The sequence below is a fragment of the Neofelis nebulosa genome, chromosome 10 (genome assembly GCF_028018385.1).
Source record: "Neofelis nebulosa isolate mNeoNeb1 chromosome 10, mNeoNeb1.pri, whole genome shotgun sequence".
NCBI lineage: Eukaryota > Metazoa > Chordata > Mammalia > Carnivora > Felidae > Neofelis > Neofelis nebulosa.
Window position 1 is genome coordinate 26,908,589 of NC_080791.1, and position 25,002 is coordinate 26,933,590.

At 36.9% G+C, this 25,002-nt stretch overlaps 1 protein-coding gene across 3 annotated transcripts in view; it reads right to left on the reverse strand.

The window, feature by feature from the left end:
- Positions 1-25,002, reverse strand: part of ZBTB44 (zinc finger and BTB domain containing 44) — a 71,760-nt gene that overhangs the window by 32,828 nt on the left and 13,930 nt on the right. The window lies entirely within an intron of this gene.

Genomic DNA, 25,002 nt, shown 5'->3' on the forward strand with positions numbered 1-25,002 from the left:
GTTAACTATCTTGCTAAAGTCAGAAAGTTATTAAGTGGCAGAGCCAGGATTCAAATCCAGACAGGCTGGTTCCACAGCTTACCCTCTTAACATCAATGCTATATATATACTGCCTCTCTTAGGCTATGAAGTGAATAAATATAGGTGGTTAAGACTTCAAGTTTTAGAATGTGATAGGTCTGGATTCTTTCCTCAACAATTCCTCCATGGTTATTACAGGATTAAATGAAACAATATATACTGTGGTTAGCACAGCATTTGGCACTTTGTGAATGCTCAACAAATGAAACCAGTTATTATTGTTGTATTATTTATATTACTAATACATTAATAATTTATTTATATTACCAATACAATGAAACAAACTTTCTGGAAGTAAATTTATTTTAAAAAATGGTTAGAAATCAATCAGTTGATTGGATTTTCCCTTAAAAAAAGAAGTTAGTTTTGCCTTGACAAGATTTCACATTTATTTACTAAAAATACAAAAAACTGAGGGGCGCCTGGGTGGCGCAGTCGGTTGAGCGTCCGACTTCAGCCAGGTCACGATCTCACGCTCCGTGAGTTCGAGCCCCGTGTCAGGCTCTGGGCTGATGGCTCGGAGCCTGGAGCCTGTTTCCGATTCTGTGTCTCCCTCTCTCTCTGCCCCTCCCCCGTTCATGCTCTGTCTCTCTCTGTCCCAAAAATAAATAAAAAACATTAAAAAAAAAAAATTAAAAAAAAAAAATACAAAAAACTGATACTCTCAAATAGTTTTAAATTAGCACATCTAATAACGCTTCAGTTTTTACAGCACTTTCTCCCTAACCTCTTTTTACACCCTCTATGTGAAGTCAGGAAGGCTTATATTATCCCCTTAGTAAAGATAAGAAAGCTAATGCTCAGAAAAGTTATGTGACCAATGAATGACAACCAAAGCGACAATCTGGATCCTCTGACTCTTAGATCACAGTACTTTTCCAGTGTAAAAAAATATCAACAATGTACATCAGTCATTTTATCTGTGATAAATAACTTTTTTTTTTTACTGTTAGTACTGAAATAAATGCAAAACAAAGCCAATTTGGAGAAATACTTATTGTAAGTTGTCTCTAGATAAAAGAAGATTTCAAATGCTTCAAAAATACAACCATCAATTTTAAAAGATGCTAGAGATGATGAATCTTTAATGGACCTGGAAAAATGTTTGCTTCTGAGTATTAAATGAATGCACAATTACTGACATAGAGTGAACACTCAATAGTAGTTATTATTGTATATTTAGTGAAAAACGTGATGAAAGAGTATTTGTATCTATGCCACACATACAACGCAAGAGAACATGAGGTCTTAACCTGAGATTCATGAGTTCCCTAAAGGAACTGTATACAGATCCTTCTGAAACTGTATACAGAATAAAGTATCATATTCAAATGGAATGTTCATCATCTTCAAAGGAATCATTGGTAGGAGTATGGATATTTATTCCCTCTGGTTTTATTTTTTTTTTTGCACATTAAAAAAATTTTTCTTAAAAAAAACCCAAAAAACAAAACTCCAGCATACTGCTACAAAACCAGGGTTTCAGGTACTCTTGGTTAAAACTACGAAGTCATACAGAGTAGGTCTACTTTTTCCTTCCCCTTGAAAAAGCCTTCAAAAATGAAGATGGCAATCACATTCCATTCTTTCCTATGATTTCTCTTCTTCAAAGATCCCTAGTCCCTTTAAATGCTCCTTAAAATTTGCTTGCTCTCCTTGCTGTCAACAATCTTCACTTTTTAATGTTCCTTTAAGACTGGTTCCCAGGGGGGTGCCTGGGTGGCTCAGTCGGTTGAGCGTCCAACTCTTGATTTCAGCTCAAGTCATAACCCCAGGGTCATGGGATCAAGCCCTGCGTTGGGCTCTGTGCTGGGCATGAAGCCCGCTTAAGATTTTCTCTCCCTCTGTCCCTCCCCAGCTCTCTCTCTCTCAGGGGAAAAAAAAAAAAAAAAAAGTGTTTTTCAGAACTGTACACAATATGGCAGGTATGGTAGGATTATAACTGAGCATAACTTTACTATTTTTACCTCCTTGTTTTGGGCACAAGTATTAGTAAGACTGAATCAGGATTCTAATAGTCAAATTATAACCAATTTTATTCACATTATTGAAACCTTAATAGTGGATTCAAGAGATGTGAGACACTTTATTACATGAAGGGAGGTACACAAGTACAAATAAAACACTGTCTTTGACCTCAATAAGCTAACAGGCCTCATGAAAAAGACATGTTCCTAACCAAGGTACAAAAGGTGTGCAGCATACATCAGTGAAAGCAACAAATGAAATAATTCTGAATGTACAAGGCAGAAGAGGCATCACTGAGGATAGGGCCTAATGAAAGTAGAATTCTTCCAGGTGATAAAGCATTTGAAAGGAGTTCCAGGCTATCATGGGATCACACAGTGATCTCAATGACTGCCCACCATCATGATGTGCCTCCCTGTGCAATCTATGCATTGTATTGGCAAACGTTAACGGGCACCGTATGACATTCTAAATGTGAGCATGCACCTGACACTAATATAACACTGTATGTCAACTATACTGGAATTAAAATAAAAAGTTTTAAAAAAATGTGAGCATGCAGAAGGCAATGTCAGTTCAAACATCAAACAATCCCATAAACATCCCTTTGAATGTTCTATGCAGATAAATGTGTATGTGAAGGAGAAAAAAGAAAAGAAAAAACCTAAAGATTTCCAGTTGAATAAATATAAGGCCACTGAATATTCTAACATGGGAAGACAAAAGGTTCAATCTGAGACTCTTTCTTGTCTGATAACAGAAAGGATAAAAGTCATAAAGCCCTTTGTCAAGATAGCCAGGCAAGGCCACTGAAGTAATTATCTGACCATTATCAAAGATGAGTTCAAATACAAATCTACTTTATACACCATTCCCAAAGTCAAATAACCACGACACACTAAGCAGCTAAAACTGGTCTAAGCAAACCACTGTTTAATGTTTAACATACTTGCTGATTTCTCTCATAGGAATGAAATGGAGAGAAAGAAAATGGGAAGACTATATATAAAGTTTTTCTTTGATTTGCTGAACTATAGTAAACTGCCTTCTTTAAAAGCCTGGCTATAAAGAGTGCTTGGTTTGATTGGGATCATGTGGTTCAGGGAGGAAAGCACATGCCTTCAGAGCAAGTGACATAGTCTTAATCCAGGGACTATCTGCATGAACAAAGATGTCGAAGGCAGAGAATTAAATGGCATTTGGAGAGCACGTGCATGGGGGTCTTAAAATGAAACCATTTCAATCTTGGTTTGGGTAGAGGCCTCAGATACTGCTGGCCAAAGTGAGATGCAAGTCCACCTATGCAATAAGGTAGTAGAAAACAGTCTTTCAACTTTGAGTTATATTCACCTACAATGTTCAAAGAGTTAAATGTTACAAAAGGATTTTTGCAGACAGTCATCAGTGTGCTTTGAGTTCCAAACCCCATCCTACTCCCTCCTACTCTTCTGCAAGGCAAATGGGTTGAGACATGTTTGCTCTTTGTCTTCGGTCTATGGAAAATGTATGTCACACTTGAAAAAAATCTAAAGGGTAGATCTGATTTAAAGTCTGGCCAAGACTAGGAAGTATGCTTATCATCTCCCAACAGTATATAAAAGCAATACAGTAGAGTGGTTGAGAAGGGACTATGGAGCCAGAGTGCTGGGTTTGCATCCTGGCACTGCCTTTATGTTCAGTAGGCTGGTGACCTTAGGCAAGTCACTAACCTGTGCTTTTAACTTCTTCAACAGTAAAAAAAAGGGATAACAGAATCCACCTCAGAGATTTCTGAGGATTAACTGGTCTAATATATGTACAGTCCCTAGCAGAAAATAAATGTTGTATTAAATATTAGTTGCTGCTGCTGCTTTTACTACTATTAAAGATCTTTTATTCTTACTCAACCCTTGCCTCTCTCAACCTGAAGAGGCCAGAAACCAGTTAGCAAATGAAGAGGAATAAAAGGACAAAGAGGAGAAAAACCGAAAGAAAAAGGAAGCCAAACAAACCTCACATTTCACTATAGGCCTATGGTACAACTGAGGTGGGAAAGGAGGGAATCCTTTAACTTGGAGTTAAGTTTATTCGTTCTTGAAAATAGTCAATTCCTGAAAGTAACCAGAAAAGACTTGCCCTTCAAGGAGCCGAAGGAAGAACTCAACACCACAGAATACACTTAAATGGACAATGGAAGACAAAAATAAAATGGATTATGGGTAGCTTCCACAAGTTATGCTTGTTCAATGTAATGGTTACACATATAAACTACAAAGCCTGATATAGCTAGCTGTATGGGAAGAGAGGAAGATGAAGATTAGACTGGGAAATGCCTTGTATACCATGCATTTATGATATGCATCTCCCAATACATGTCTGTGGAAACTGAGTCTCACGATAAATTCTATAATAAAAAAATGACATGGACTAACATATTTTGGAAATACTGCAATATCATATATTGTGACAAAACTTATGATGAAACTACACTATTTGAAAAAGTCATCCATAATATGGATACTTTGGAAGCCAGAGAGTATAACCTGAAATTTTTATCAATTACGTAATTCTTTTAAAGAAACTTCTCATTTTCCCATGTGTATACGTATATGAATATGTATGTAGTTATAGATTAAGAGCTCATTCAAAATTCTTGAATAAAATATTACTTAATTCCAATTTATACTAATGTAGAATTCATGCAGCACTTAAAAGTAATAAAATGTATTTGTGTTATAGTTTGCAATTTTAGTAATTCAGAAATAGTTTCCTTCCTGCCCACCCCTCCCTTTTATTCCAAATCCCTGATGAATAGCATACATGCTTATGAAAGCAGTAAGCAGTAGTTGCTAAATCCTATGTGGTCATTTTGCAGTTGGGTTGAAATGTTTTTGACAAATAAGGTATATAGCCTAGTTGTAGAAAAAAAAAAGGTTTAAGTTAGACAAATCTTAGGTTTTGAATGCTGACTCTTCCAATTGTAAGTAAGGAATTAAATCTCAGTCAAGTTACTTCATCTCTCTATTCTTGTTTGCTCATATGTAAAAGGAATAATGGAAATCACACTTCCAAGACAGTCAAGAGGATTAAATTAGCACAATTCCTGGTATTAAGTAAGCATCCAATACATGTTAGTTACTATTATTACCTCCAGAAAAAGTCAGAATAGAAGTGAAATGGAGATCAAATTTCATGTCTACTCTATTTATGACACAGATCATATCTTGAATTATGTTTATTTTGATTTAGAGATTGGCTGATAAAAATTATCAGCGGATTTGAGATTAAAATGGAGTAGCTCTTAGCATATAAAGTGAGATGGCTGCCTAAAATGATAAAAGAAAAAGTGATGAAGACTGCTAATCTTAAAACTAATTTGGGAAGATGGGAAAACTTAATATTTAATAAGAATTTGCATGTTTAAATATTGACACATTTAAAACTGGACACTACCTCTCCCAATGATACTAACAAGGTTTTCATTATGTGAAAACTGAGCTGAGATAATTTCATTTCATTCCTATATCCTAATTAAAACCAATCAAAGAAAGAAGGTTACGGAAAGGGACACTGATTTTAAGATGCCTCTAAGAAAAGGAATATCCAGCTGGAAATATATGAAGTTGTCTATACCAGGTGACTATCTACTCTGTAGCAGATGTTAACAGTAGGAGCTTTAAACATGTTATCACATATGACGTAAAATGATAATCCGATTTTACAGAGGAAATCGAGACTTGGGATATTGCTTTGCTCAAGGCACTTATGTTTGTTTATGCCACTGCTAAGGACCTAATGAGATGTTATTCAATAGGTATGAGTAGCCATTGGGGAGTAGTATAGTTATAGCTACATTTTTTTTTGGCTATTCTGATGGCAATTCAGAGGGTAGATTTGAGGGTAGCTATCGTTAACAGTATGAGTATATGATAAAATAAAGCACCGAGGATAGAGAAAATACATCTAAGAAATATTTGGGAGGCAAAACGACCTAGGCATGATTTCCTATCAGGGATCAGGTAGGGGAGTAGCTAGGAGAGAAGAATCTGACTCTAGGTCTACGACATGGGGGTGACTGAGCAGATGGTGTTTTCACCAAACAAGATAGAGAATGAAAGAAGAATGGTTTTGGTAGGGATTAATGATGAACAGAAAGAATATTTTGGTTTTAGACATACTAAATTTGAAAAACTTTTGAGAGGAATATTTGTATAAATTTATATATGAAATTGCCCATTCTGATCTGGAGTTCAGGGAAGAGGTTAGGGCTGGACCTATGTAAGTCACTGATGAATCTCATTCTATTGATTTTGTTAGAACTAAAGACATCTAAAGAACATGTAGGAAAGAATGTGAAGGCAAGCTGTGAGAAGCTTGGGGCAGGCAGAACAAAAGGATTTAGTGAAAACACTTTATGGTATCTAATTTATTTTTTGATCCTGTCTAGTATCTAGCATAATATACACAGAAGTGTCTTTGAAATATGTGAATGGATAGATTTTATTTCTATCTGGTCTGGCTATATAAAGTACTGTATCTATATGTATTTATTATCAAGGGTCGAAGGTAAATAAAAAGTTGCAATTAGAATTTATAAAATCTTAAATTTGAATTAAAAGTATCAGTATGAACTCATAATGAATACCTCTAGCACCTAGACTGGCTTCCAAATTCCATTTCCCACTAAAAAGAATCATGGCTCTTTAGAGAAATGGCTGATTGCATTTCTGGGCCAGTAAATGTCTACCTGGAACATCTTAACAGACAGCAAAGAGGCTTTTAAAGATAGCTTCTTTAATAAACACATGAAACAGGTTTAGATTCATGAGCTCATCTAACACTAGAAACAAAAGCAAAGCTAATTTGTCACCTTTAAAAGATGCTATTGAAACAAATAATTATTTTGAAAACTGGTTTTAAAAAACAGGAAAGAATAAGCCATTTATCCTGGCTTTTCAATACAAATGGTATTTTTGGATAATCAAACAATATGAAAGGAGGCTTCTCTTTAGAAATGTTCCAGCTAATAAATGAAGGAATATCAGAAGTATAAGATAACCATTTTGCAACCCCCACCCCCAAATGAAGAGGTATTGATCAATGGTTTACAACTTGACAAAGGCAGTAAAAAAGACTGAACAAAACTTTAAACCCAACTATCAATTCACAAGAAATACAGCGGTGACAGGAACATGTTAAACTATACCACTGCAATGCAAACAGCAAAATCTAGATTATGAGAAACTCCATAGGACAAAAAACTTGTTTTTTAAAACTAACAAATAGCAAGGTGAAAAAAAGACATAAAGAGGGAACTAAAATAGGGAACTTGTAGATTAAAAGAGACTTAAAAGATTTTATGAATCAATCACACTGTGTAGAAGTATCTTATTTGAAACAAATGAACAATAATAAATTTATGAGATAATTGGAAATTTGTTTTTACTGATATCAAGAAATTATTAATATGTAACATGACTATATATTTTATAAAACAGCTTCAGACATAATTCGCATCCCATACAATTCACCCTTTTAAAAGTGTTTAAATTCAAAGATTTTTTTAGTATGCTGACATTTTGAGTCTAGCCATCCTAGTGGGTGTGAAGTGGTATTTCATTGTGGTTTTGATTTGCATTTCCCGGATAACTAATGATGTCAGGCGTCTTTCCATGTGCTTATTGGCTATTTGTATAACCTCTGGAGGAATGTCTATTCAGATGCTTTGTCCATTTTTAACCTGGGTTGTTATTCGTTGTCATCTTACTGAACTGTAATGTAAAAGTTCTTATATACTCTACATACAAGTTGCTTATCAGACATAGGGTTTACATACATTTTCTCTCATTCTGTGGGTTGTCATTTCACTTTCTTGACAGTGTCCTTTGAAGCACAAAAGTTTTAAATTTTGATGAAGCAGAACATCTATTTTTTCCTTTTGTTGCTTGCACTTTTGGTGTCATATTTGAGAATCCTTTGTCAAATCCAACATCATGAGTATTTACCCTTATGTCTTCTTATAGTTTTACTTCTTACAGTTAGGTCTTTGATTTTTGAGTTATTTTTTTTTAATATGTGGTATGAAGTTCAACCTCATTCTTTGTATGTGGCTCTCCAGCTGTCACAGCACAATTTCTTAAAAAGACTATTTTCCCCCACTGAATGGTCTTGGCACCCTTGTTGAAAATCAGTTAAGCACAGATGTATGGGTTTATACCTGGATTCTCGATTCTATTCCATTGTTTTGTTTTGAATTGTTTTAAATGTTTATTTATTTTTGAGAGAGACAGAGACAGAATGAGAGTAGGTTAGGGGCAGGGTGAGAGGCAGACACAGAATCTGAAGCATGCTCCAGGCTCTGAGCTATCAGCACAGAGCCTGGCGGGGGGCTCGAACTCACGAGCTGTGAGATCATGACCTGAGCTGAAGTCCGACGCTCAACCGACTGAGCCACCCAGATGCCCCTATTTTCCATTGTTCTATGTGTCTATCTTTATACCAGTAAAATGCTTTGGTCACTGTTGCTTTGTAGTCCCTCTGAAATCAGGAAACGTGAGTCCTCTGAATTTGTCCTTTTGCAGTATTGCTTTGCCTATTCTGGATTCCTTGCAACTACAAAATATGAATTTTAGAATCAGGTTGTCAATCTCTACAAAGAGTCAGGTGGGACTGTGCTCAATTTGTAAATCAGTTTGGGGAGTAATGTCATCTTTACAACATTGAGTCTTTCAATCCATGAACATGGGGTATTTTTCTATATATTTAGACTATCTTTAATTTCTTTCAAAAATATTTTGGGGTGCCTGAGTGGCTCAGCTGGTTAAGTGTCTGACTTCGGCTCAGATCATGATCTCATGGTTTGTGAATTTGAGCCCTGTGTCAAGCTCTGCGCTGACAGCTCAGAATCTGGAGCCTGCTTCAGTTTCTGTGTCTCCCTCTCTGCCCCTCCCCCGGTCATGCGGTCTCTTTCAAAAATGAACAAACATTAAAAAAAAAGTTTTATATTTCCTTTGTTAAATTTATTCCAAGTATTCTTTTTGATGCTACTGTGAATGGAACAGTATTCTTAATTTCATTTTTGAGGGTTCATTGTTCATAGTATTACCTTATAATTTTTATTATTTTCTAGGTTTAGTTTGCTCTTTTTCCAGTGTCTTCAGGTGGAAGGTTGGTTTTTAACTTGAGATCTTCCTTCTCTCTTAATATAGGCATTTACAGTTATATGTGTGCATCTAAGCTCTGCTACTACTGCATATAAATTTCCACACGTTGTATCTTTATTTTCATTTACCTCAGAATGTTTTCTGATTTCCTGTTTGATTTCTTCTGTGACCCACTGGTTCTTTAGGAGTGTGTTGTTTTATTTTCACATATTTTTGAGTTTCTGAAACATTTTCCTGTTATTATTGATTTCTAATTTCATGCCATTCGATTCTCAGAACATACTTTGCATTATCTCAACCTTTCAAAATTTATTGGTTTATGACCTAGCCTATGGTCTACAATTGGAGAATGTTCCATATGCTATATGAGAATGTGTGTTCTACTCTTGTTGCTGGGTGTATGTAATGTTCTGTAACTGTTCTATAGATGTCTTCTAGGTCTAGCTGGTTTATAGTGCTTATTTCCTGGTGATTCTGTCTAGCCATACACTACTGAAAGCAGTATATTGAAGTCTTCAACTACTAATGTTGAATTATCTGTTCCTCTCTTCATTTCTATCCATTTTTGTTATACATATTTGGGTACTGTAATTATTTTCCTGATAAAATGACCCTTTTATCCTAAAATGTCTCTAGCAACTTTTTGTAGAAGTCTATTTGGTCTGTTGTTGGTACCACCAGGTCAGCTTTCTTGTAGTTGCTGTTTGCATGACATATCTTTTGCTATCCCTTTTTACTTTCAATTTATATCTATCTTTGAATCTAAAATGTATGTCCTGTAGACAGCATATAGCTAGCTCATGTTTTTTATTCCAGTTTGATATCTGCTTTTTGACTGTTTAATATTATTGACATACTGGGTTTATGTGTGCCATTCTACTTTGTTTCTGTATGTTTTGTCTTTTTTGTTCCATTATTCTTCCTGTAGTGCTTTCTTCTGCATTAAGTGAACATTTTCTAATGTAGAACTTTAATCTCTTCCACAATTTTCCACTATTTTTTTTGTTATATTTTCAGTAGTTGCTCAAAAATTTACCACAGAAACCTTAAACTTATCAGAATCAGCTTCAGATTTTTACTAGAATAATGCTAGTGACATATAAAACATTACTCATATATAATTCTATTCACTTCCCTCTTTTACAGTATTCTTTATATATATCTATAAATATTACAAACACATGGTTATGATTATTACTTTACCATCTGTAGTCATTTGTATATCCCAATAAAGCTTTGTTCCCACCTACCATTTTTGTGCTGTTACTGGCAAATATATTCCATGTTATAGGCCCAACATTATACTATATACGTATTTTATAACTTGCTTTTTAAATCAGTTATGAGGAGAAAAATATTCATTTCTACTGTTTTTTATAATTACATATCTACCTATATCAGTGCCTTTTTTTTTTTTTGCATGCATGCATGCATGCATGCATGCGTTCAAATTACCATCTGGGGTCATTTGCTTTCAGCCTTAGGTTTTCTTTTAGTATTCCTTGTAAGGCAAGACTGCCAGTAAGAAGTTCAGTTTTTATCTATTTGGTAAAATATTTTGCTTTTCATTTTAGAAAGACAATATAAAATTCTTGGTTGACAGTTTCCTTCTTTGAAGGACACATTGAGTGTATTTTCCAACTGTTTCCTGGCCTCCACTTTTTCCTAGGAAGTCATCTGTTAACCTGAGGGAGGGTTCCATTACAGAGCTGTTTTCTCTTGCTGCTTTCAAGATTTTCTCCTTTTCTTTGACTTTCAGCATTTTTACTATAATGTGTCAGTTTATAGGTCTTTTTGCATTTTTCTTACTTGGGAGTTCACAGAGTTTCCTGGATGTATAGATTACATTCTTCAAGAAATTTGGGATGTTTTCTGCCATTATTTCTTTGAATTTTTTTTTTTTTCTGTTCTTCACCCCTCTCTCTAGTTCTTCTAGTATTCCCATTTATACATATGTTGGTGTGCTAGATGGTGTCCCAGATTTTTCTGAGACTATTCACTTTTATCTTTTTTTCTCTCTGTTCTTTGGTTTGTATAATCTCTACTGAGCTATGTTCAAGTTTCCTAAATCTTTTTCCTGCCAGATAATAGCAAAAAAATAATAATAAATTTTTTTTAAACTTCAGTTACTGTACTTTTCAATTCCAAAATTTCCATTTTGCTCTTTTTCACAGTTTCTATTTAATATTGGTATTCTCTATTTAATGCAAAATTGTCACTATACATTCCTTTACGTCTTCAACCATTATTTCCTTTAGTTCTGTGAACACACTTATAAATGGCTACGTTGGAGTCTTTCTCTGTTATATCTGACATCTGGTCTGTTATAGGCACAGGCAGTTTTTGTGTTGCCTGCTTTCCCCCCAGTGTTTGGGTCATAATTTATTTCTCTGCATGTTTTACAATTTTTTTGTTGGAAACAGGACAAATCCAACAATATATTGTAAGCAACTCCAGTTACTGTTCCCTCACCCCACTTCCTTATTATTGATATCTGCTTTATTTTTTAGTGACTAGTTAGATTTTTTAAAGTGACCTCTATTCTGCCACCCCAATACCCACAGTGTTAATCCTGAGGTCACTCCTCAGGGAGGTGCATCTTTGGATATGTCCACAGTTACCAGACTTACAGTGATATCAGTAGGGCTCTTTTCCCTTACCACACTCAGATGTTAAATTCCACTAATTGCTCTGTTGTTTTTCAACAGTGACCTGGGGCATAAATTGCTCTATAAATTAATCCAAACCAATTATGGCTCCTTTGAGGGAACAGCTTCTGAGATCCTTGATTTGATATTTGTTGTGACCATAGGTCGTCTTATTCTTTTGGTTCTCTCCTGCAGACCATCCAGCAGTCTAGGCTGTAGGTTGACTAAATACAGTCTTTTCCCAATTGCCTTTCAACACAACTACTGTTCTTGAGAGCACCTGTAATTTTGAAGTTCTACACACTGTGTTTCAAATGAAGTCAGTTGTTTTGAGAAGAGATGAGGAACTGTTTCATGGTCTGCTTCTCCTCCCAGGCAAAATCTCTGAGATGAGTTCTGGAGCAGAGGATGGAGATAACGGCAAGCTCCTCTCTCAGCAATACCCCTGCTCTAGGTGTTGAGTGCTTGGTGAAGGGGGAATAATAACTGGTGGTCTTCTAGTTTGACTTGTCTGTTAAGGAACCATCACTTCACGAGCTGAGACAAGGATGACTGGGGTCCCAGTATTCTCAGTTGTGCCAAAGGTTCCATAAGTGGGGCATGGGTGAAAAAAAAGGAGGCCCAACTCATCAAACTTCACTCATTGTTACATTCATTGTAAACAGCCTAAACATACCAATTAAAAGACAGAGGACTATCAGATTGGACTGAAAAAAGACAGAAAGATGGAAAATTATCCAAATACACTATTTCTACAAGTTTCTACAAGAAACACATTTCAAGTATATTTTAGGTGGTATGAGAAGTGAGATGATTCGTTTTCTGAAATACCAAATAAAAGCTGTGCTGTCTAGAAATATGTATGAGCCCCCCCCCGCCCCCCGCCCTCTCTGCACAATGGAGTCCCAAACCCTAAGACACTTCACTTCCTGACACTTCACTTTTCCCTGTCTTCCATTTCATGGGTTTATTTTTTGCGGGCTTTGCAATGAGCCTGCGCCAAAGAACTGAAGTTTCTGCATCACCTTAGGGAATGTACATTTGTTCCAATCAGACTACTTTTTGGCCTTAAATAAGCATAGGTGACTTCTGGATAAGGCTGTAACCTTTGTGGTACTCAGCCAATGAGGAATCAGGGGAGGGACTTGATGCTAGGAGATAAACTGCCTGCTGTAACTGACCTGAGTGTGCCTGTCCATCAGACACCTGCTCTTGCAAGAACATTGATTAAAGCCTCACTTCACGCTGCTCCAAGTCTCCATGTCCCTCCTTGATTGGAGCAGTGGACTTATGTCTCACAGTGGGTAAAAGGAAACATAAACCGATCAATAGAATATACTAATCAATACTGAAATACTACCATATACTAATAAAAAAAAATACTACCATATACAAATCAATTGTCCAGACTATGCTAAGCCCCACATTAGCAAACTAGAACTTAGCTAAGTTTCTGTGCTTGGCTCTTCCAGAAAAGTGAAGCCTAGGCTAACCAATAGCACTTGCCTGCTCAGCACAACCTGCCTCCAAGACTTTCCTTTGCTCCATAAAAGGAAAGTAACCCGGCTTTAACCAATCAACAAATGCCTACCATAAATTCCTCGTTCCTACTCATGTAGTCTCTAAAACCTTCCCACTTAGTACAATACTCTGGAGCTCCACTCTGTCTCTATAATAGATGCTGCCCAATTCATGAAACACTGAATAAAGCCAACCAGATCTTTTCACAAGTTATGATTGTTGGATTTTTTCTTTAACACACTACAGATATAAAAAAGAGAATACTATGAACAGCTGTACACACATAAATTCAAAAATAAAGACAGACCAATTCCTGAGATAACTACACATAAAATTCAACCAAGATGAAAGAGATAACCTAAACAGTCTTATAAATGTTATAGAAATTGAACTGAGAATTAAAACCCTCCTAAAGAAGAAATCTTCAGGCCCAAATGGTTTTACTAGAGAATTCCATAAAACATTTAAAGAAGTTAACACCAATCATACACTCTCTTCCAGAAAATGAAAGAGAACACCACTAATTTTTAAAAAAAATTTTTTTTCAAGGTTTTTTATTTATTTTTGGGACAGAGAGAGACAGAGCATGAACGGGGGAGGGGCAGAGAGAGAGGGAGACACAGAATCAGAAACAGGCTCCAGGCTCCGAGCCATCAGCCCAGAGCCTGACGCGGGGCTCGAACTCACAGACCGCGAGATCGTGACCTGGCTGAAGTCGGACGCTTAACCGACTGCGCCACCCAGGCGCCCCTAATTTTTTAAGTCCAGACTTACTCAGATACCAAAGCCAAAGTCTGTACAAAAAAGAAAACTACAGAACAATACCCTTTGTGAACCTAGATGTGAATCCTCAAACATATATTAGCAAATCAAATCTACCAATACAAAAATAAAAATAAAATACCACAATCAAGTGGGGTTTATCTTAGGATTACAAAGCTGGTTCAGTATTAAAAAAAAAAAAAAATCAGTCAATTTAATCAGTCATATTCACAGTCTAAAGAAGAAATACTACATGATAATTTTAACTGATACAGAAAATGCATTTGAAAAAATTCAGAATCCCTTTATGATAAACTCTTACCAAACTAGGAATGTAAGGGAACTTCTTTAACTTGATAAAAAGCATTATAAAAAAACCTACAGGTAACAGCATACTTACCAGATAAAGATTGGATACTTTCCCCCAAAGATAAAAAAAAAAAAAGGCAAGAAAAAGAACCAGAAGGAGGAGTGTGTATGTGCGTGTGTGTGTATGGAAGGAAAAAAATAAAACTGTTTCTATGCTGATGTGATTATCTACACCTAAGGAATCTTAAAAGAAAAAAAAAAAAAACCCTCCTAGAATTAGTAAATGACAGGATACAAGGTCAACAGGAAAAAGTCAATTGTATTTTGATACAGTACCAAGAAAATAGATTATGGTTGCTGAGGTCTGGAGGGTGGGGGAAATTTGAGGGTGATGGCTAAAGGGTTCAAGTTTTTTGGGGGTAATGAAAATATTCTAAAATTGATCGTGGTGACGGATGTACAAATCAGTGAACATACTAAAAAGTCACTAAATTCTGACACTTTAAATGGTGAATAGCATGTGTGGTATGCTAATTTTAAAACCATTATAAAATATAACTGAAAATAAAAAATTTGTCAAGAGAGAAGTTGAACAGGAGAATGAAGAAAACGGGAAAGAATCAGTAAACTTGAGGAAAGAATAAAAATTACTCGATTTGAACAGAAAGAAAATAGACTTAAAAAATGAAGGGAAACCAGGGCCTAGGAACTATATAAAAAAAGATCATTCATATCCTTAGAGTCCTGAAAGAAGAGAACAGAGAAGATGGGGCTGAAAAACTATTCCTCTCCCCACACAAAAGAGGTGGAAAACTTCCCAAATGTGGCAAAAACCCTAAACCTAGAGATTTGAAAATCCAAAGAAGATATATCCAAAGAAATCCATGCTTAGATTTATCACGATCAAACTGTTGGAAACTAAAAACAAAGGAAAAATCTTGAAAGCAGGAAGACAGGAATGAATGACTCTTTACTTATTAGGGGAAAACCATTCAAATAACAGAAAATTTTTCATAAAAACTCATGAGCCCAGATGGAAGTGGCACAACACTTTGCAAGTATTCAAAGATCTGTCACTCAAGAATTCTATATCCAGTGAGAATATCCCTTAGTAATGAAGGGGAAATCTAGACATTTTCAGATGAATGAAAAGTAGAGAATTTGCTGCCAGCGGATCTACCCAAAAAGAATGGGTATAGATCTTGAAATGGGAAGAATGATAGAAAAAAATACAGGCAATAATCCTTCCTCTCCTCTAACTTTTCTACATTATGTTTGACATAACTGAAGCAAAATTTATAACACTGTTTGATGTGGTTCTCCGAGTATGTAGAGAAAATACTTAAGACAATTATAAACTAGAGAGGGTAAAGGGACTTTAAAAGGAGGTAAGCCTTCTATACTTCATTCCAACTAGTCAAATGTTGACATCAGTACACTGTGAGATGTTATTCATATATAATGCAATACCCATGGTTAATTCAAAATAACCTATACAAAGAGATATACTAAAAATACTATGGATAAATCAAAATGGAATTCTCAAAAAGGTAAAAGCAATACACAGGAAGGGAGGAAAAAGAAAACAGGGAAACAAAGAACAGAGAGAACAAAAATAAAGAGGACAGACTTAAGCCTGAATGTATCAGTAATTTCACTGAATAGTCCAAACAAAACCAATTAAAAATGAGCTGGGCGCCTGGGTGGCTTTGTCAGTTAAGCGTCTGACTCTTGATTTTGGCTCATGTTGTGAGATTGAGCCCTGCATTGGGCTCTTTGCTAGGCATGGAGTCTGCTTGAGATTCTCTCTCCCTGTGCCACTCCCCTACTGGTGCATGCATGCACACATACTCTCTCTCTCTCTCTCTAAAAAACAAGAAAATAAATAAATAAATGAGCCAACTACATGCTATCCATAAGAAATTCACTTCAAATATAATGATATAGGTGAGCTGAAAGTAAGAGGATGAGAAAATATAAAACTCTACTTCTATGAAGTAGCTACTAGCCACATGTGGTTATCTTAATTAAGATTAAATAAAATTAATTTAAGTAAAATTAAATACAAACTCATGTGCCTGCCACAATTCAACTAGTATATGTATATAAAAAAGCAGTTTTATTATATTGGTAATGTGCCCACATTACTGTATTTAGAAAGTTTTCTAGAACTATTATAAACTAAAATGCCTACATCATCTACGTTATTTTAACAGCAGTTAATTAAGGTGTCTTTTTCACTGTGGCAAAATATACATAAAATTTACTATTTTAACCATTTTTAAGTATATAGCTCAGTGGCATTAGGTATATTCCTGTTGTTGTACAACTATCATCACTACCCATCTCTAGAACTTTTTCATCATCCTGTACTGTAAGTCGCACTCATTAAACAATAACTCCTTATTCTCCATCCCCTACTCCCAGCCCCTGGTAACCATACTTCTACTTTCTGTCTCCATGAATTTGACTACTTTAGGTACCTCATATAAATGGAATCATCCAGTATCTGTCCTTATGTGACTGGCTTATTTTGCTTAGCATAATGTCTTCAAGGTTCATCCATGCTGTAGCAGGTATCAATTTTCGTCTTTTTAAAAGGCTGTACGGGTGCGTCAGTTAAGTCGGGCACTCAGTTAAGTGTCCGACTTCGGCTCAGGTCACGATCTCGCGGTCCGTGGGTTCGAGCCCCGTGTCGGGCTCTGGGCTGACAGCTCGGAGCCTGGAGCCTGCTTCGGATTCTGTGTCTCCCTCTCTCTCTGCCCCTCACCTGTTTGCTCACTCGCTCTTTCTCTCTCCCTCTCTCAAAAATAAAAACATTAAAAAAAATTTTAAATGCTGCATAATATTCCATTGTATGTATATACCATATTTTCTTTATTCATTTGTTGATGGACAGTTAATTTGTTTCCAGGGGTTTTAAATCCCTACTTAACTAATGAAAGCAATGTTTACTCCAAATTCAAAGAATATTCAAGCAGAGAGGAATCCTGGAGGTAATCTAATTTCACAGCCTTCTAATGTTATCACAATCATGAAGTTCTGTTATTTCACTGTATCATCTTGAGTAAGGGTGGCTACTGCTTTAAACTGTTCACACTTCTCTTTTCCAAGTTAGCAATTATCATCAGTATTTTAATTAATTTATGTAATTGTGACACACATGACAGATGTTCATATGTGTGATACACCTCCATGGGCAAACCCAGATTTTTAAAAAATATTGTGTATAATGTATATATAACAAAATTTGCCCTTCTAACCATATTTTTCCCATGTTAATTTGAGAGAGAAAGAGATAGCACAAGCAGGAAGGGGCAGAGAGAGAGGGAGAGAGAATCCCAAGCAGGTTGTGTGCTATCAGTGCAGAGTTCTCAAAGGGCTTGATCTCACAAACCACGAGATCATAACCTGTGCCAAAATTAAAAGCCGACACTTAACTGACTGAGCCACCAAGGTGCCCAGCCCTTCCAACCATTTTTAAATGTACAGTTCAGTGTCATTAAGTACATTCACACTGCTGTGCAACGAGCACAATTACCTGTTTCCAAAACTTTTTCCACTGGCAAGGCCAGATTTTGATGACATACAAAAAGGTCTGCAGGGAACAAAGGCCAGTAGCATCACAGACTTTATTTTGGGATGATATTCCCAGATTTTACAAATTATGTAAGAAATAAGTTCATCTATTTAAATATATCAAAAACTTCATTTTTATATAAAGAAAATTGAGGAGTATGTTCGATCTCACTTATAAAAATTAAGCTCTGGGGCGCCTGGGTGGCGCAGTCGGTTAAGCGTCCGACTTCAGCCAGGTCACGATCTCGCGGTCTGTGAGTTCGAGCCCCGCGTCAGGCTCTGGGCTGATGGCTCGGAGCCTGGAGCCTGTTTCTGATTCTGTGTCTCCCTCTCTCTCTGCCCCTCCCCCGTTCATGCTCTGTCTCTCTCTGTCCCAAAAATAAATAAAAAATGTTGAAAAAAAAAATAAAAAAAATAAAAAAAAAATAAAAATTAAGCTCTTACAATAAGAAATCTTGATTTTTTTTTTTTTCCTGACTCTCTTCACAGATAATATTTAAAAAGGCAAGCACAGAGGCGCCTGGGAGGCTCAGTCAGTAAAGCTTCCGACTCTTGATTTCAGCTCAGGTCATGATCTCACAGTCCATGGGATCAAGACCCACGTTGGGTTCCATGCTAACAGCGTGGAGCCTGCTTGGGATTCTCTCTTTGCCCCTCCACCTCCACCCCACTCCTGGCTCATGTGCACTCTCCTCTCTCAAAGTAAGTAAACATTAAAAAAAAAGGGGGGGGGGGAGGTGTTCCTGGGTGGTTCAGTCGGTTAAGCTTCGAATTTAGGCTCAGGTCAGATCTCACAGTTTGTGAGTTTGAGCCCTGTGTCAGGCTCTGCTGATAGCTCAGAGCCTGCAGCCTGCTTTGGATTCTGTGTCTCCCTCTCTCTTTGCCCCTCCCCCACGCGCTCTCTCTCCCTCTCTCTCAAAAATAAACGTTAAAAAAAAAAAAAGGCAAGCACTTATGTAGGTAAAATTTACAGAATTACACTGTATATTATGTTACTGCAAATTTTTTCATTGCATCATCTCTTGCTTATAGGCAATATGGATGTATACACTTTTCTTACTCATCATTCTCATTAAAAATTTATTCATGGATTGGGGCACCTGGGTGGCTCAGTCGGTAAGCATCCCACTTTGGCTCAGGTCATGATCTTGAGGTCTGTGGGCTCAAGCCCGGCTCAGAGCCTAAAGCTTGCTTCAGATCTGTGTCTCCCTCTGTCTCTGCCTCTCCCCAACTTGTGCTCTCTCTCAAAAATAAAACGTTTAAAAGAATTTACTCATGGATAAAATAAAACTGAAGTAACTATAATAATCACACACGAATAATTCGTAATTGTCACAACCACCTTAGTAAAAGTTCTTTACACAGGATGGGGCAATAAAGCCATGGAAGCTCCATTTCTTAAGCTCTAGCTTTAACTCTCAATGGATAAAAAATCTATCACAAAACCTCTGGTAAGATCTGCTACTTTGAGGACCCTGACTAAAGTTGGTCAAGAACAGAACCTGTATCAACTCTGGAGATTATCAGTCTTTGTAGACAGACTATGGAGAAACAATGTGTTTTGATACAGTCACTACTATATTGTCTTCAGAGGAACCATATGCCAGACAGGTCTGACTCTGGGACTGAGAGTTTTCACTCTTCTATACCATAGATATTATTCGTGGCCTAAACATTATCTTAGAAGTTAAAGAGGTAGCTCAGTTGGGTAAGTGTCTGACTCTTGATTTTGGCTCTGGTCATGATCTCACAGTTGGTGGAACTAAGCCCTGTGTCGGGCTCTGAGCTGAGCGTGGAGCCTGCTTGGGATTCTCCCTCTCCCTCTACTCGCATGCCGAGGCCCTCTCTCGAAATAAAAAAAAACATTTAAAAAATTGTTTAAGAAAGCCCAGAAGGGTTAACCAAGTCAATAACCTAATGGAAAATGGAAGCAGAACCTAGACTACTTGGTTCTTGGGAGTCTACTGTTTTGTACAAAATCAGTTAAAAACAGAACTTGGAGCCAGTATTACTAAATTGTGACAAGTACTCTTTCCATTGCTTTGGTAATAGTGTAAGAATAATTGTTTCCACACAGGAACAATTGTTCTTATTAGAATAAAATTTTTATCTTACTACTTCTAGAACTCACATTCAATCTGTTCAAATTAGTAATGAACTATCCTGAAAGTGACAAACTGCTTTTATACAACTAAAAAAGCCAGACTCAGGTGGGAAAAAGTTAAGACTCATTGCAGTAAAATATCTTTCTAAATCGTCAGACTGATACAATGTCAAATTCTATAACAAAACAATGTCTGAAAAAAAACAAAAACAAAAACAAAAACAAGAACTGCTGTTGAGCCAGAATTGTGAAAGCTGAATCTTCGTCGTAATATTTGTTGTAAAACACTATGCAGAGAAAAAAAAGTGTGAAAATACCAAACATTAGCCTATTCTGATGATCTGAATGTCCAGGGAAAATACATCTATCTACAGTTACAACTTTTCAATGTATAGGGGCACCTGGGTGGCTCAGTCGGTTGAGCATCTGACTTAGGCTCAGGTCATGACCTTGAGGTTCATGAATTCAAGCCCCGCATCGGGTTTGCTGCTGTCAGCCTGTCGGCACAGAGCCTGCTTCGGATCCTCCTCCTCCCCCGCTTGGGCTCTCCCCAAAATAAATATTTAAAACACAACTTTTTAATCCATAAATATAAAAATCGACAATAAAGTCTTTTAAAAACACTATTAGCTTTAATTTTTTAACGAACTTACTAGCTCAAATCTTCCTAATAAACCATAAACCATATATATATATATATATATATATATATATATACCTCACATCATAACTCAATTTCTGAGGTTTTGAATTCTAGATATGCCCTGTCTCTTTTAACTACAAACATTGTTATAAGGATGTATGTTCAATCTTTTGACACAGCACTATTTTTAATTAAATACACAGCACTAGTATTAATTAAAAGAATTATAGTTTTTCACATTGCCCCAACCCGGTAACAAATTTCTCCACCTCAGATATAGTTAAGCTTTATTAATTTCACTATACTTGTTACCAATTAATATTCTAATGTTGCCTGGAGACAGCATGTATACTAAGAAGCTTTGTAGTTCAGACAGATCTAGATCTTAATCAGGATTAAATGAGCATATGGAAAGCACACAATGCCTAGCACACAGTATGTACACAATATGGAACAGAACTGAGTAATAGATGAACTATCCTTACTGATAGATCTTTGACTCTGTCAACTCTTGGCTGAATTCCTGAACTTCAATTCTGGGTCTCTAATGACCAGCTAAAGCACTAGACAATTACTTCTGAATGTGTTTGCCATGTTTCAAATTCACCATCCAAAACTGAGCTTAAATTCTCAACTGATATTTCATGGAGAATTTCTAATTTTGTTAATGATGGGTACTTTGAATTGCCCAGTCACCCAGAGCTTAAAATCTAGTCTTCATTTTTGAGTCACCCCCTTGCCTCCTGTTAAAACCTGGAAATCTTCTCTCAGCTACCATCCCTTCACAGGCAAATTCAGAAAAATTACAGATACTTCCCTACTAATCAACTTTTATTGATAAATCAAAGTCATACTCAGGAGCAAGACTGTTAAATATGCCTACTTCCAAGAGATGATATAAAATGGTCCTGCATGGTCATTTAAGTCTTTGCTCTCTTGTTTGCTCTCTCCATGCTTCATTTTGAAGTGTTTACGGATATTGTTAAATCCAGCAAAGTCAATAAACACCAAAAACCAGAAGAACGTTGAAAGTGTTGACAAACAGGTAATGGGGGAGGTGTGTGGGGGTGGGGTGGGAGGGGGGCACCTAGTTGGCTCAGTTAGTAGACCATGAGACACTTGATCCTGCAACTGTTAAGTCTGATCTCCACATTGTGTATAGAGATTACTTGGGGGGGGAAAAAAACTAAACTAAAAAAATTATATCTTAATATAATTAATTTAATTATACCTTAATATCTTAATACTGTTATAAAACCGTTTTGATGTTGTAAACCCTCTGAAAGTTTCTGAGGATTCCCAGGAGAGTCCCCACACCACACTACCCACTACTTTAATGTTTAATGTTAAATCAAGAAATGGTTAGAAATTTGCAGACAAGAACTTAAAGACTAAGCAAGGTGAATGGGCTGCTTAAACTCTGACCAAGCCCAGAAAAAGTTGGTTCCTTATCTTCAAATCTGCACATCAAAAGGTACTAAAATCTTGGGGCCCCAGGGTGGCTCATTTGGTTAAGCGTCTGATGTCTCTGATGTCGGCTCAGGTCAGGATTTTGAGTTCAAGCCCTGCATCAGGCTATCTGCTGTCAGTATGGAGCCCTCCTCGGATCCCCCCAACTACTCAAAATAAATAAAAACTTAAAAAAAAAAAAGTACTAAAATCCACTGTCACTTAAGACCATCATAGAGGAGTAGTGTGTGTGTGTGTGTGTGCGCGCGCGCATGTGTATACACATGCTATCTGCTTCAACAAATTTGCAATGTAGATGTAATAGCTCTATTTAGGTCAAAGATAGTCAAGGAAAATGTTTACCTGGCTAAGAGGAATAGAACCTGCTGGAGTCCCAGGAGTTAGAGCTGCTTATTTGAACAGCAACAACAATAAACAAGCACAGAAAACTAGCCAGCTAGGTGTTTTCATCCCTGAATTTAAAGCCTAGAATTATGGGGGCCATCTTGGAACCATAAGGAGAGATATAGCCTAAGGATAGCAAAGCAAAAAGTTGAGAACGTGGGTTCTTAATGAGGTCATTGAATTGCTGAATAACCAACTCTGAAGCTATCTTACTCCAGGATTTCTTGTTTTGTTTTTGTGTGAAATAATAAATGTCCTCAATGTTTAAGTCACTTGATTCAGGTTTTATGACCCCAAAATGAATATTCATATACAGATGTACTTCAACAGGTCCAACTGAATTCATCATCGTTCCTCACGTATGTGAGGACTTCCTCTTGAAGTCCTCTGGCCAATGAGACCACCAATACAAAAGCAAAAGACCTGGGAGTCATCTATGACTTAAAAAGGTCACTCTCCCCAATACGTCTGCGTCCTAATCCCTGGAGTTTGCAAAAGTTACTATTATGGCAAAGACTTTACAGGTATGGTTAAGTATCTTAAGGAGATTGCCTGGAATATCCAGGTAGGCCCTAAATACAAACATTAGCATTCTTATAAAAGAGAGATAAAAGGAAATCTGACACCCATCGGAGAAGGTGATGTGAAGATGGAGCAGAAATTAGAGTATTGTGGCCACAAGCCATAGAGTGCCTGCAGCCACCAGAAGCTGGAAGAGGCAAGGAATAGATTTGCCCCTAGAGCCATATGGAAGCCACTCAGTAGGAGTGGGTACCTGCCAATACTTTGATTTCATGGCAGTGATAGTGATTTTGAACTTCTGGGCTCCAAAACTGTGAGAGAATACATTTGTTACTTTGTTATTATTAAAAAAAATTTTTTAATGTTTTTTATTTGAGCGACAGACAGAATCCCAAGCAGGCTCTATGCCACCAGCACAGAGCCCAATGCAGGGCTCGATCCCACAAACTGCAAGATCATGACCTGAGCTGAAACCAAGAGTCTGATGCTTAACTGACTGAGCCACCCAGGGGCCCCTTATTATTTTTTAAAAATGTTTATTTTGAGAGAGAAAGGGGGGGGGGCAGGGCAGAAAAAGAGGGAGAGAATCCCAAGCAGGCTTCACACTGTCAGTGCAGAACCCAATGAGGGGCCTGAACCCAGGAACCGTGAGATCACGACCTGAGCTGAAATCAGGAGTCAGATACTCAACCAACTGAGCCATGTAGGTACCCTCCTTTGTTACTTTAAGCCTTCCACTTTGTGATATTTATTACAACAGACACAGGAAACAAATACAACTTTTATCTTTCCCTTTTCTTCCTAACATAGACTTGGTCTCTAAGACCGATCTCAAATCCATCCTTTCCTTCCTTTCTTCATTAGTCATTGCTTTGGACTACTCAAACATTCTGACTGGTCTTCTTGCCTTTAGCCTCACCAACCTCAAATTAATCCTTTACCATTATTCAAATATTCTCTAATATAATCATTATGGGGCACCTGGGTGGCTCAGTAGGTTAAGCGCTGGACTTCGGCTCAGGTCATGACCTCACAGTTCATGGGTTCGAGCCCCGCCTCGGGCTCTGTGCTGACAGCTCAGAGCCTGCTTTGGTTTCTGTGTCTCTCTCTCTGCCCCTCTTCCACTTACACACTCTCTCTCTCTCAAAAATAAACATTAAAAATTTTTTTTCTAAATATAATCGTCTGAGTCCAGCACTTACTACCTCATGCCTTATCACACAAAACAACTCTTTTTTCTTAAATTCTCATTTCAGAACATTTTTTTTTAAGTTTATTTATTTTAAGAGCGAGAATGCAAGAGAATGTGAGTGGAAGAGGAACAGAGAGAGAGAGGGAGAGAAAGGATCCCAAGCAAGCTCCGTACTGTCGGTACAGAGCTTGATGCGGGGCTCAATCCCACCAACTCTAAGATAATGACCTGAGCTGAAATCGAGAGTTGAACATTTAACTGACTGAGCAACCTCAGGGCCCCATTACACAAAACTAAACAGTACACTTTGTTCTTTTCAGCACTTTCATATACATTTGATATTGATTTCAATATACAAAACGCTTGAGATAAGGCAGATTATCCTCTTCCCATTAAATTGGTGAGGAAACTGAAGCTGAGAAGAACTGACTTATTCAAAATCATAGGGCTAATAAACAGAAAATCATATCCTGATGCTAATATTTCTTACTGTTTCATATTCTCTTCACTCTACATTTTTAGATGCTTTAGGCTGTTATCTTTCCCTTTCTACTCTCCAATATTAACTATTTGCTCCAAACTGATTTTGACTCATTCTCCAATTATATATAATTTCCACTTCTATATGTTTCATCCCTTTTTGGAATTCCCTCCTCATTGCTCTCAACAGGTCAAAT